We start from the raw sequence: 12,500 nt of genomic DNA, 5'->3' as shown, positions 1-12,500 counted from the left end.
ATGGCGGGGCGGAGGAGCAGGCAGCCTCCATCAGCTGATGGCGGGGTGTAGGAGCAGCAGCCAGCCTCCAGCTGGTGATGGCGGGGAGGAGGAGCAGCAGCAGCCAGCCTCCAGCAGCCAGCCAGCCTCCAGCAGCTGATGGCGGTGTGTGGGAGCAGCAGCCAGCCTCCAGCGGCCAGCCAGCCTCCAGCAGCTGATGGCGGGGTGGAGGAGCTGCAGCCAGCGTCCATCAGCTGATGGCGGGGTGGAAGAGCAGCAGGCAGCCTCCAGCTGGTGATGGCGGGGTGGAGGAGCTGCAGCCAGCGTCCAGCAGCTGATGGCGGGGTGCAGGAGCAGCAGCCAGCCTCCAGCAGCTGATGGCGGGGTGGAGGAGCTGCAGCCAGCCTCCAGCAGCCAGCCTCCAGCTAGTGATGGCGGGGTGGAGAAGCAGGCAGCCTCCGTCAGCTGATGGCGGGGTGGAGGAGCAGAAGCCAGCCTCCAGCAGCTGATGGCGGGGTGCAGGAGCTGCAGCCAGCGTCCAGCAGCTGATGGTGGGGTGGAGGAGCTGCAGCCAGCCTCCAGCAGCCAGCCTCCAGCTAGTGATGGCGGGGTGGAGAAGCAGGCAGCCTCCGTCAGCTGATGGCGGGGTGGAGGAGCAGAAGCCAGCCTCCAGCAGCTGATGGCGGGGTGCAGGAGCTGCAGCCAGCGTCCAGCAGCTGATGGTGGGGTGGAGGAGCTGCAGCCAGCGTCCAGCAGCTGATGGTGGGGTGGAGGAGCTGCAGCCAGCCTCCAGCAGCCAGCCTCCAGCAGCTGATGGCGGGGTGCAGGAGCAGCAGCCAGCCTCCAGCAGCTGATGGCGGGGTGCAGGAGCAGCAGGCAGCCTCCAGCAGCTGATGGCGGGGTGGAGGAGCAGAAGCCAGCCTCCAGCAGCTGATGGCGGGGTGCAGGAGCTGCAGCCAGCGTCCAGCAGCTGATGGTGGGGTGGAGGAGCTGCAGCCAGCGTCCAGCAGCTGATGGTTGGGTGGAGGAGCAGCAGCCAGCCTCCAGCAGCCAGCCTCCAGCTAGTGATGGCGGGGTGGAGAAGCAGGCAGCCTCCATCAGCTGATGGCGGGGTGGAGGAGCAGAAGCCAGCCTCCAGCTGGTGATGGCGGGGTGCAGGAGCTGCAGGCAGCCTCCAGCAGCTGATGGCGGGGTGCAGGAGCTGCAGGCAGCCTCCAGCAGCTGATGGCGGGGTGGAGGAGCTGCAGCCAGCGTCCAGCAGCTGATGGTGGGGTGGAGGAGCTGCAGCCAGCGTCCAGCAGCTGATGGTTGGGTGGAGGAGCAGCAGCCAGCCTCCAGCAGCTGATGGCGGGGTGCAGGAGCAGCAGCCAGCCTCCAGCAGCTGATGGCGGGGTGGAGGAGCTGCAGCCAGCCTCCAGCAGCCAGCCTCCAGCTAGTGATGGCGGGGTGGAGAAGCAGGCAGCCTCCATCAGCTGATGGCGGGGTGGAGGAGCAGAAGCCAGCCTCCAGCTGGTGATGGCGGGGTGCAGGAGCTGCAGGCAGCCTCCAGCAGCTGATGGCGGGGTGGAGGAGCTGCAGCCAGCCTCCAGCAGCCAGCCTCCAGCTAGTGATGGCGGGGTGGAGAAGCAGGCAGCCTCCATCAGCTGATGGCGGGGTGGAGGAGCAGAAGCCAGCCTCCAGCAGCTGATGGCGGGGTGCAGGAGGTGCAGGCAGCCTCCAGCAGCTGATGGCGGGGTGCAGGAGCAGCAGGCAGCCTCCAGCAGCTGATGGCGGGGTGCAGGAGCTGCAACCAGCCTCCAGCTGGTGATGGCGGGGTGGAGGAGCTGCAGCCAGCCTCCAGCAGCCAGCCCCCAGCAGCTGATGGCGGGGTGGAGGAGCAGAAGCCAGCCTCCAGCAGCTGATGGTGGGGTGCAGGAGCTGCAGCCAGCCTCCAGCAGCCAGCCTCCAGCTGGTGATGGCGGGGTGGAGGAGCAGCAGCAGACAGCCTCCAGCAGCCAGCCAGCCTCCAGGAGCTGATGGCGGTGTGTGGGAGCAGCAGCCAGCCTCCAGCGTTCAGCCAGCATCCATCAGCTGATGGCGGTGTGAAGGAGCTGCAGCCAGCCTCCAGCAGGTCATGGTGGGGTGGAGGAGCAGCAGCCAGCCTCCAGCAGCTGATGGCGGGTTGCAGGAGCTGCAGCCAGCCTCCAGCAAATGATGGCGGGGTGCAGGAGCTGCAGGCAGCCTCCAGCAGCTGATGGCGGGGTGCAGGAGCAGCAGGCAGCCTCCAGCTGCTGATGACGGGGTGCAGGAGCTGCAACCAGCCTCCAGCTGGTGATGGTGGGGTGGAGGAGCTGCAGCCAGCCTCGAACAGCTGATGGCAGGGTGCAGGAGCAGCAGCCAGCCTCCAGCAGCTGATGGCGGGGCGCAGGAGCTGCAGGCAGCCTCCAGCAGCTGATGGCGGGGTGCAGGAGCAGCAGCCAGCCTCCAGCTGGTGATGGCGGGGTGAAGGAGCTGCAGCCAGCCACCAGCAGCTGATGGCGGGGTGCAGGAGCTGCAGGCAGCCTCCAGCAGCTGATGGCGGGGTGCAGGAGCTGCAGGCAGCCTCCAGCAGCTGATGGCGGGGTGGAGGAGCTGCAGCCAGCGTCCAGCAGCTGATGGTGGGGTGGAGGAGCTGCAGCCAGCGTCCAGCAGCTGATGGTTGGGTGGAGGAGCAGCAGCCAGCCTCCAGCAGCTGATGGCGGGGTGCAGGAGCAGCAGCCAGCCTCCAGCAGCTGATGGCGGGGTGGAGGAGCTGCAGCCAGCCTCCAGCAGCCAGCCTCCAGCTAGTGATGGCGGGGTGGAGAAGCAGGCAGCCTCCATCAGCTGATGGCGGGGTGGAGGAGCAGAAGCCAGCCTCCAGCTGGTGATGGCGGGGTGCAGGAGCTGCAGGCAGCCTCCAGCAGCTGATGGCGGGGTGGAGGAGCTGCAGCCAGCCTCCAGCAGCCAGCCTCCAGCTAGTGATGGCGGGGTGGAGAAGCAGGCAGCCTCCATCAGCTGATGGCGGGGTGGAGGAGCAGAAGCCAGCCTCCAGCAGCTGATGGCGGGGTGCAGGAGGTGCAGGCAGCCTCCAGCAGCTGATGGCGGGGTGCAGGAGCAGCAGGCAGCCTCCAGCAGCTGATGGCGGGGTGCAGGAGCTGCAACCAGCCTCCAGCTGGTGATGGCGGGGTGGAGGAGCTGCAGCCAGCCTCCAGCAGCCAGCCCCCAGCAGCTGATGGCGGGGTGGAGGAGCAGAAGCCAGCCTCCAGCAGCTGATGGTGGGGTGCAGGAGCTGCAGCCAGCCTCCAGCAGCCAGCCTCCAGCTGGTGATGGCGGGGTGGAGGAGCAGCAGCAGACAGCCTCCAGCAGCCAGCCAGCCTCCAGGAGCTGATGGCGGTGTGTGGGAGCAGCAGCCAGCCTCCAGCGTTCAGCCAGCATCCATCAGCTGATGGCGGTGTGAAGGAGCTGCAGCCAGCCTCCAGCAGGTCATGGTGGGGTGGAGGAGCAGCAGCCAGCCTCCAGCAGCTGATGGCGGGTTGCAGGAGCTGCAGCCAGCCTCCAGCAAATGATGGCGGGGTGCAGGAGCTGCAGGCAGCCTCCAGCAGCTGATGGCGGGGTGCAGGAGCAGCAGGCAGCCTCCAGCTGCTGATGACGGGGTGCAGGAGCTGCAACCAGCCTCCAGCTGGTGATGGTGGGGTGGAGGAGCTGCAGCCAGCCTCGAACAGCTGATGGCAGGGTGCAGGAGCAGCAGCCAGCCTCCAGCAGCTGATGGCGGGGCGCAGGAGCTGCAGGCAGCCTCCAGCAGCTGATGGCGGGGTGCAGGAGCAGCAGCCAGCCTCCAGCTGGTGATGGCGGGGTGAAGGAGCTGCAGCCAGCCACCAGCAGCTGATGGCGGGGTGAAGGAGCTGCAGCCAGCCACCAGCAGCTGATGGCGGGGTGGAGGAGCTGCAGCCAGCGTCCAGCAGCTGATGGTTGGGTGGTGGAGGAGCAGCAGCCAGCCTCCAGCAGCTGATGGCGGGGTGCAGGAGCAGCAGCCAGCGTCCAGCAGCTGATGGTTGGGTGGAGGAGCAGCAGCCAGCCTCCAGCAGCTGCTGGCGGGGTGCAGGAGCAGCAGCCAGCCTCCAGCAGCTGATGGCGGGGTGCAGGAGCTGCAGGCAGCCTCCAGCAGCTGATGGCGGTGTGCAGGAGCTGCAGCCAGCCTCCAGCAGCTGATGGCGGGGTGCAGGGGCTGCAGGCAGCCTCCAGCAGCTGATGGCGGGGTGCAGGAGCTGCAACCAGCCTCCAGCTGGTGATGGCGGGGTGGAGGAGCAGCAGCCAGCCTCCAGCAGCCAGCCTCCAGCTGCTGATGGCGGGGTGGAGGAACAGAAGCCTCCAGCAGCTGATGGCAGGGTGCAGGAGCAGCAGCCAGCCTCCAGCTGGTGATGGCGGGGTGGAGGAGCTGAAACCTGGGTCGGACCTGGTCTGCAGCAGGGCCCATTACCACTCAGAAGCTGATGGCAGTGTGTGTTTAGGTCCCTGCGGGGTGGATGAGCTGAAACCTGGGTCAGACTTGGTGTGCAGCAGGGCTCAGCACCCTCCAGAAGCCGATGACAGTGTGTCTTTAACTCCCTGCCTGGTGGGAGAGCTGAAAGCTGGGTCGGACCTGGTCTTTAGCAGAGCTCAGCAGCCTCCAGAAGCTGATGGCAGTGTGTGTTTCATCCCCTGCGGGGTGGGAGAGCTGAAACGTGGGTCGGACCTGGTCTGCAGCAGGGCCCATCACCATCCAGAAGCTGACGGCGGTGTGTGTTTAAGTCCCTGCGGGGTGGGAGAGCCATAACCTGGGTCGGACCTGGTCTGCAGCAGAGCTCAGCAGCCTCCAGAACCTGATGGCAGTGTGTCTTTAATCCACTGCGGGGTGCAGGAGCTGAAACCTGGGTCGGACCTGGTCTGCAGCAGGGCTCAGCAGCCAGCAGAAGGTGACGGCAGTGTGTGTTTAGTTCCCTGCGGGGTGCAGGAGCTGAAACCTGGGTCGGACCTGGTCTGCAGCAGAGCTCAGCAGCCAGCAGAAGGTGATGGCAGTGTGTGTTTAAGTCCCTGCCTGGTGGGAGAGCTGAAACCTGGGTCGGACCTGGTCTATAGAAGAGCTCAGCAGCCTCCAGAAGCTGATGGCAGTGTGTGTGTTTTGGTCCCTGCGGGGTGCAGGAGCAGGAACCCGGGTCGGACCTGGTCTATAGCGGAGCTCAGCAGCCTCCAGCAGCTGATGGCAGTGTGTGTTTAATTCCCTGCCTGGTGGGAGAGCTGTAACCCGGGTCGGACTTGGTCTGCAGCAGGGCCCATCACCATCCAGAAGCTGATGGCAGTGTGTCTTTAATTCCCTGCGGGGTGGAGGAGCAGAAACCTGGGTCGGACCTGGTCTATAGCAGAGCTCAGCAGCCTCCAGAAGCTGATGGCAGTGTGTGTTCAAGTCCCTGCGGGGTGGGAGAGCTGAAACCTGGGTCGGACCTGGTCTATAGAAGAGCTCAGCAGCCTCCAGCAGCTGATGGCAGTGTGTGTTTAAGTCCCTGCGGGGTGGGAGAGCTATATCCCGGGTCGGACCTGGTCTATAGCAGAGCTCAGCAGCCTCCAGCAGCTGATGGCAGTGTGTGTTTAAGTCCCTGCGGGGTGGGAGAGCTGAAACCTCGGTCGGACCTGGTCTATGGCAGAGCTCAGCAGCCTCCAGAAGCTGATGGCAGCGTGCCTCTAAGTCCCTGCCTGGTGGGAGAGCTGAAACCTGGGTCGGACATGGTCTGCAGCAGGGCTCGGCAGCCTCCAGCAGCTGATGGCAGTGTGTCTTTAAGTCCCTGCCTGGTGGGAGAGCTGAAACCTGGGTCGGACCTGGTCTATAGCAGAGCTCAGCAGCCTCCAGCAGCTGATGGCAGTGTGTGTTTAAGTCCCTGCCTGGTGTGAGAGCTGAAACCTGGGTCGGACCTGGTCTATAGAAGAGCTCAGCAGCCTCCAGCAGCTGATGGCAGTGTGTCTTTAAGTCACTGCCTGGTGGGAGAGCTGAAACCTGGGTCGGACCTGGTCTATAGTAGAGCTCAGCAGCCTCCAGCAGCTGATTGCAGTGTGTGTTTAAGTCCCTGCCTGGTGGGAGAGCTGATATCCGGGTCGGACCTGGTCCACAGCAGGGCCCATCACCCTCCAGAAGCTGGTGGCAGTGTGTGTTTAAGTCCCTGCGGGGTGCAGGAGCAGAAACCTGGGTGGGACCTGGTCTGCAGCAGAGCTCGGCAGCCTCCAGCAGCTGATGGCAGTGAGTGTTTAAGTCCCTGCGGGGTGGGAGAGCTATATCCCGGGTCAGACCTGGTCTAAAGCAGGGCCCATCACCCTCCAGAAGCTGGTGGCAGTGTGTGTTTAAGTCCCTGCGGGGTGGAGGAGCAGAAACCTGGGTCGGACCCGGTCTACAGCAGAGCTCAGCAGCCCCCAGAAGCTGATGGCAGTGTGTGTGTGTGTGTGTGTGTGTTTAAGTCTCTGCCTGGTTGGAGAGCCGATACCTGGGTCGGACCTGGTCTGCAGCAGGGCTCAGCAGCCTCCAGAAGCTGATGGCAGTGTGTCTTTCATTCCCTGCGGGGTGCAGGAGCAGAAACCTGGGTCGGACCTGGTCTATAGCGGAGCTCAGCAGCCTCCAGCAGCTGATGGCAGTGTGTGTGTTAAAGACCCTGCGGGGTGGGAGAGCTGAAACCTGGGTCGGACCTGGTCTGCAGCAGGGCTCAGCAGCCCCCAGAAGCTGATGGCTGTGTGTGTTTAAGTCCCTGCGGGGTGGGAGAGCTGAAACCTGGGTCGGACCTGGCCCGCAGCAGGGCCCATCACCCTCCAGAAGCTGATGGCGGTGTGGGTTTAAGTCCCTGCGGGGTTGAGGAGCTGAAACCTGGGTCGGACCTGGTCTGCAGCAGGGCCCATCACCATCCAGAAGCTGATGGCTGTGTGTGTTTAAGTCCCAGGGGGGTGGGAGAGCCATAACCTGGGTCGGACCTGGTCTGCAGCAGGGCTCAGCAGCCTCCAGTTGCAGATGGCAGTGTGTGTTTAGTTCCCTGCGGGGTGCAGGAGCTGAAACCTGGGTCGGACCTGGTCTATAGCAGAGCTCAGCAGCCTCCAGAAGCTGATGGCAGTGTGTCTTCAATTCCCTGCGGGGTGCAGGAGCTGATACCTGGGTCGGACCTGGTCTGCAGCAGGGCCCATCACCATCCAGACGCTGATGGCAGTGTGTGTTTAAGTCCTAGTGGGCTGCAGGAGCTGAAACCTGGGTCGGACCTGCTCTATAGTAGAGCTCAGCAGCCTCCAGAAGCTGATGGCAGTGTGTCTTTAAGTCCCTGCGGGGTGGGATAGCTGAAACCTGGGTCGGACCTGGTCTGCAGCAGGGCCCATCACCATCCAGACGCTGATGGCAGTGTGTGTTTAAGTCCTAGTGGGCTGCAGGAGCTGAAACCTGGGTCGGACCTGCTCTATAGTAGAGCTCAGCAGCCTCCAGAAGCTGATGGCAGTGTGTCTTTAAGTCCCTGCGGGGTGGGATAGCTGAAACCTGGGTCGGACCTGGTCTGCAGCAGGGCCCATCACCCTCCAGAAGCTGTTGGCAGTGTGTCTTCCATTCCTAGTGGGGCAGGGGAGCAAAGACCTGGGCAGAGGAGCGCCTGTCTGCATCCGATCCGGCCCCTCAGCAGCCCGCCGTGAGCCTTAGAGAACCCCCCCCCCCCCCCAGCGGGCTCCAGGAACCGGGCCCTGCGTCGGACCCAGCTCAGTAAGGCCCTCCCTCGGGCCCTGCAGCAGGTGGCCCCGTCTATGCAGTCGAAAACCCCGCGAAAATCGGTGTAGAAACGCCCGAGAGGCGTGGTGCGGTTCCCCCGGCCGGTACCGGGTCCGGACCGGTCCGGAAGTCCACCCAGAACACTGCCTGGGGCTTCTGGGCGGCTCCCCAGGCGCAGGCAGTCGAAAACCGCGTGAAAATCGGTTCAGAATTGACAAAACGGCGACCTCGTCGCTCCAAAAACTAAGTCCAAACTAAGCCTTTCGCTTATCGCTTAACGCTTAAGGCGGTCGGCCTTATGGCCAGTAAATGAAAAGTGCCTGCGCCCCTGGAGGTTTTGGAAGGTGCGAGCGATGACCATGCTCGGGTTAGTAGGTGAGGCCATCGGAAAACCAGCGTGAGTTGGCGGGTTTGGGTGGCAATCTATTCCAGGCAGAGTCGACTATCTCTGGGCATCAATTTTGGGATTTTTCCGGCTCTGGTTCTGGGAGAAACGCAGGGGCAAAGTGCACGAGCCGCGGCCGATTTTGGTGGCCTGTCCCTGGGCACAAAGTCTGAGGAGTGTGGGCCTGGTTCTCCGAAAAATACCAGTCTGCTGGAGCTCACTCCCATGGCTCCAGGGGGCACGGCACACCCCCCGGTAGCCGACCAAAGTGCTCTACTCGGGCCAGACTCGGACCCACGACCCGGGGTGAGAACCACAACTACTGGTCATCCTTTTGACCTCCAGGGGGCGCGGCAGAGCCTCCCCAGTCCGACGCAAGTGCCCCACTTGGGCCATACTCAGACCCACGGCCCGGGGCGAGAACCACAACTACTGGTCATCCTTTAGACCTCCAGGGGGCCCGGCACAGCCTCCCTAGACCGACACAAGTGCTCCACTTGGGCTGTACTCTGACCCAAGTCCCGGTGCGAGAACCACAACTACTGGTCATCCTTTAGACCTCCAGGGGGCACGGCACACCCCCCGGTAGCCGACCAAAGTGCTCTACTCGGGCCAGACTCGGACCCACGACCCGGGGTGAGAACCACAACTACTGGTCATCCTTTAGACCTCCAGGGGGCACGGCACAGCCTCCCTAGTCCGACACAAGTGCTCCACTTGGGCTATACTCGGACCCACGACCCGGGGTGAGAACCACAACTACTGGTCATCCTTTAGACCTCCAGGGGGCACGGCACAGCCTCCCTAGTCCGACACAAGTGCTCCACTTGGGCTATACTCGGACCCAAGTCCCGGGGCGAGAACCACAACTACTGGTCATCCTTTAGACCTCCAGGGGGCCCGGCACAGCCTCCCTAGTCCGACACAAGTGCTCCACTTGGGCTGTACTCTGACCCAAGTCCCGGGGCGAGAACCACAACTAATGGTCATCCTTTAGACCTCCAGTGGGGCCCGGCACAGCCTCCCTAGGCCGACACAAGTGCTCCACTTGGGCTATACTCTGACCCAAGTCCCGGGGCGAGAACCACAACTAATGGTCATCCTTTAGACCTCCAGGGGGCCCGGCACAGCCTCCCTAGACCGACACAAGTGCTCCACTTGGGCTAAACTCTGACCCACGGCCCGGGGCGAGAACCACAACTACTGGTCATCCTTTAGACCTCCAGGGGGCCCGGCACAGCCTCCCTAGTCCGACGCAAGTGCTCCACTTGGGCTGTACTCTGACCCAAGTCCCGGGGCGAGAACCACAACTAATGGTCATCCTTTAGACCTCAAGGGGGCACGGCAGAGCCTCCCTAGTCCGACACAAGTGTCCCACTTGGGCCATACTCAGACCCACGGCCCGGGGCGAGAACCACAACTACTGGTCATCCTTTAGACCTCCAGGGGGCCCGGCACAGCCTCCCTAGTCCGACGCAAGTGCTCCACTTGGGCTGTACTCTGACCCAAGTCCCGGGGCGAGAACCACAACTAATGGTCATCCTTTAGACCTCCAGGGGGCACGGCACAGCCTCCCTAGTCCGACACAAGTGCTCCACTTGGGCTATACTCTGACCCAAGTCCCGGGGCGAGAACCACAACTACTGGTCATCCTTTAGACCTCCAGGGGGCACGGCAGAGCCTCCCTAGTCCGACACAAGTGTCCCACTTGGGCTATTCTCTGACCCAAGTCCCGGGGCGAGAACCACAACTACTGGTCATCCTTTAGACCTCCAGGGGGCACGACACAGCCTCCCTAGTCCGACCCAAGTGCTCCACTTGGGCTATACTATGACCCAAGTCCCGGGGCGAGAACCACAACTACTGGTCATCCTTTAGACCTCCAGGGGGCACGGCACAGCCTCCCTAGTCCGACACAAGTGCTCCACTTGGGCTATACTCTGACCCAAGTCCCGGGGCGAGAACCACAACTACTGGTCATCCTTTAGACCTCCAGGGGGCACGGCACAGCCTCCCTAGTCCGACACAAGTGCTCCACTTGGGCTATACTCTGACCCAAGTCCCGGGGCGAGAACCACAACTACTGGTCATCCTTTTGACCTCATGGTCATCCTTTAGACCTCCAGGGGGCCCGGCACAGCCTCCCTAGGCCGACACAAGTGCTCCACTTGGGCTATACTCTGACCCAAGTCCCGGGGCGAGAACCACAACTACTGGTCATCCTTTAGACCTCCAGGGGGCACGGCACAGCCTCCCTAGTCCGACACAAGTGCTCCACTTGGGCTATACTCTGACCCAAGTCCCGGGGCGAGAACCACAACTACTGGTCATCCTTTTGACCTCATGGTCATCCTTTAGACCTCCAGGGGGCCCGGCACAGCCTCCCTAGACCGACACAAGTGCTCCACTTGGGCTGTACTCTGACCCAAGTCCCGGTGCGAGAACCACAACTACTGGTCATCCTTTAGACCTCCAGGGGGCCCGGCACAGCCTCCCTAGGCCGACACAAGTGCTCCACTTGGGCTATACTCTGACCCAAGTCCCGGGGCGAGAACCACAACTACTGGTCATCCTTTTGACCTCATGGTCATCCTTTAGATCTCCAGGGGGCCCGGCACAGCCTCCCTAGGCCGACACAAGTGCTCCACTTGGGCTATACTCTGACCCAAGTCCCGGGGCGAGAACCACAACTACTGGTCATCCTTTAGACCTCCAGGGGGCACGGCACACCCCCCGGTAGCCGACCAAAGTGCTCTACTCGGGCCAGACTCGGACCCACGACCCGGGGTGAGAACCACAACTACTGGTCATCCTTTAGACCTCCAGGGGGCCCGGCACAGCCTCCCTAGTCCGACACAAGTGCTCCACTTGGGCTATACTCTGACCCAAGTCCCGGGGCGAGAACCACAACTACTGGTCATCCTTTAGACCTCCAGGGGGACCGGCACAGCCTCCCTAGACCGACACAAGTGCACCACTTGGGCCATACTCTGACCCAAGTCCCGGGGCGAGAACCACAACTACTGGTCATCCTTTTGACCTCATGGTCATCCTTTAGACCTCAAGGGGGCACGGCAGAGCCTCCCTAGTCCGACACAAGTGTCCCACTTGGGCTATACTATGACCCAAGTCCCGGGGCGAGAACCACAACTACTGGTCATCCTTTAGACCTCAAGGGGGCACGGCAGAGCCTCCCTAGTCCGACACAAGTGTCCCACTTGGGCCATACTCAGACCCACGGCCCGGGGCGAGAACCACAACTACTGGTCATCCTTTAGACCTCCAGGGGGCCCGGCACAGCCTCCCTAGTCCGACGCAAGTGCTCCACTTGGGCTGTACTCTGACCCAAGTCCCGGGGCGAGAACCACAACTAATGGTCATCCTTTAGACCTCCAGGGGGCACGGCACAGCCTCCCTAGTCCGACACAAGTGCTCCACTTGGGCTATACTCTGACCCAAGTCCCGGGGCGAGAACCACAACTACTGGTCATCCTTTAGACCTCCAGGGGGCACGGCAGAGCCTCCCTAGTCCGACACAAGTGTCCCACTTGGGCTATTCTCTGACCCAAGTCCCGGGGCGAGAACCACAACTACTGGTCATCCTTTAGACCTCCAGGGGGCACGACACAGCCTCCCTAGTCCGACCCAAGTGCTCCACTTGGGCTATACTATGACCCAAGTCCCGGGGCGAGAACCACAACTACTGGTCATCCTTTAGACCTCCAGGGGGCACGGCACAGCCTCCCTAGTCCGACACAAGTGCTCCACTTGGGCTATACTCTGACCCAAGTCCCGGGGCGAGAACCACAACTACTGGTCATCCTTTAGACCTCCAGGGGGCACGGCACAGCCTCCCTAGTCCGACACAAGTGCTCCACTTGGGCTATACTCTGACCCAAGTCCCGGGGCGAGAACCACAACTACTGGTCATCCTTTTGACCTCATGGTCATCCTTTAGACCTCCAGGGGGCCCGGCACAGCCTCCCTAGGCCGACACAAGTGCTCCACTTGGGCTATACTCTGACCCAAGTCCCGGGGCGAGAACCACAACTACTGGTCATCCTTTAGACCTCCAGGGGGCACGGCACAGCCTCCCTAGTCCGACACAAGTGCTCCACTTCGGCTGTACTCTGACCCAAGTCCCGGGGCGAGAACCACAACTAATGGTCATCCTTTAGACCTCCATGGCAACAGGGGGATGTCAGACCCCAGCTCATCCCAGGTTGATGCCTCAATAGTAGCTTAGGGTCACGGCAGTCCCACCGTGATCCACCCTCTTGTCCTCTCTCCACAGGATGACCAGAGTGTCGTGTTTATTTTCAAAGTGTCCTCGTAGGATGACCATGAGTGCAGGAAAATTTTCAAAGTCCCTCTGTCGGATGACCA

Source organism: Nothobranchius furzeri, unplaced genomic scaffold, assembly GCF_043380555.1.
Source record: "Nothobranchius furzeri strain GRZ-AD unplaced genomic scaffold, NfurGRZ-RIMD1 Scf088, whole genome shotgun sequence".
Taxonomy (NCBI): domain Eukaryota; kingdom Metazoa; phylum Chordata; class Actinopteri; order Cyprinodontiformes; family Nothobranchiidae; genus Nothobranchius; species Nothobranchius furzeri.
The sequence above is the reverse complement of the archived record's forward strand: the minus strand, read 5'-3'. Positions refer to the sequence as shown.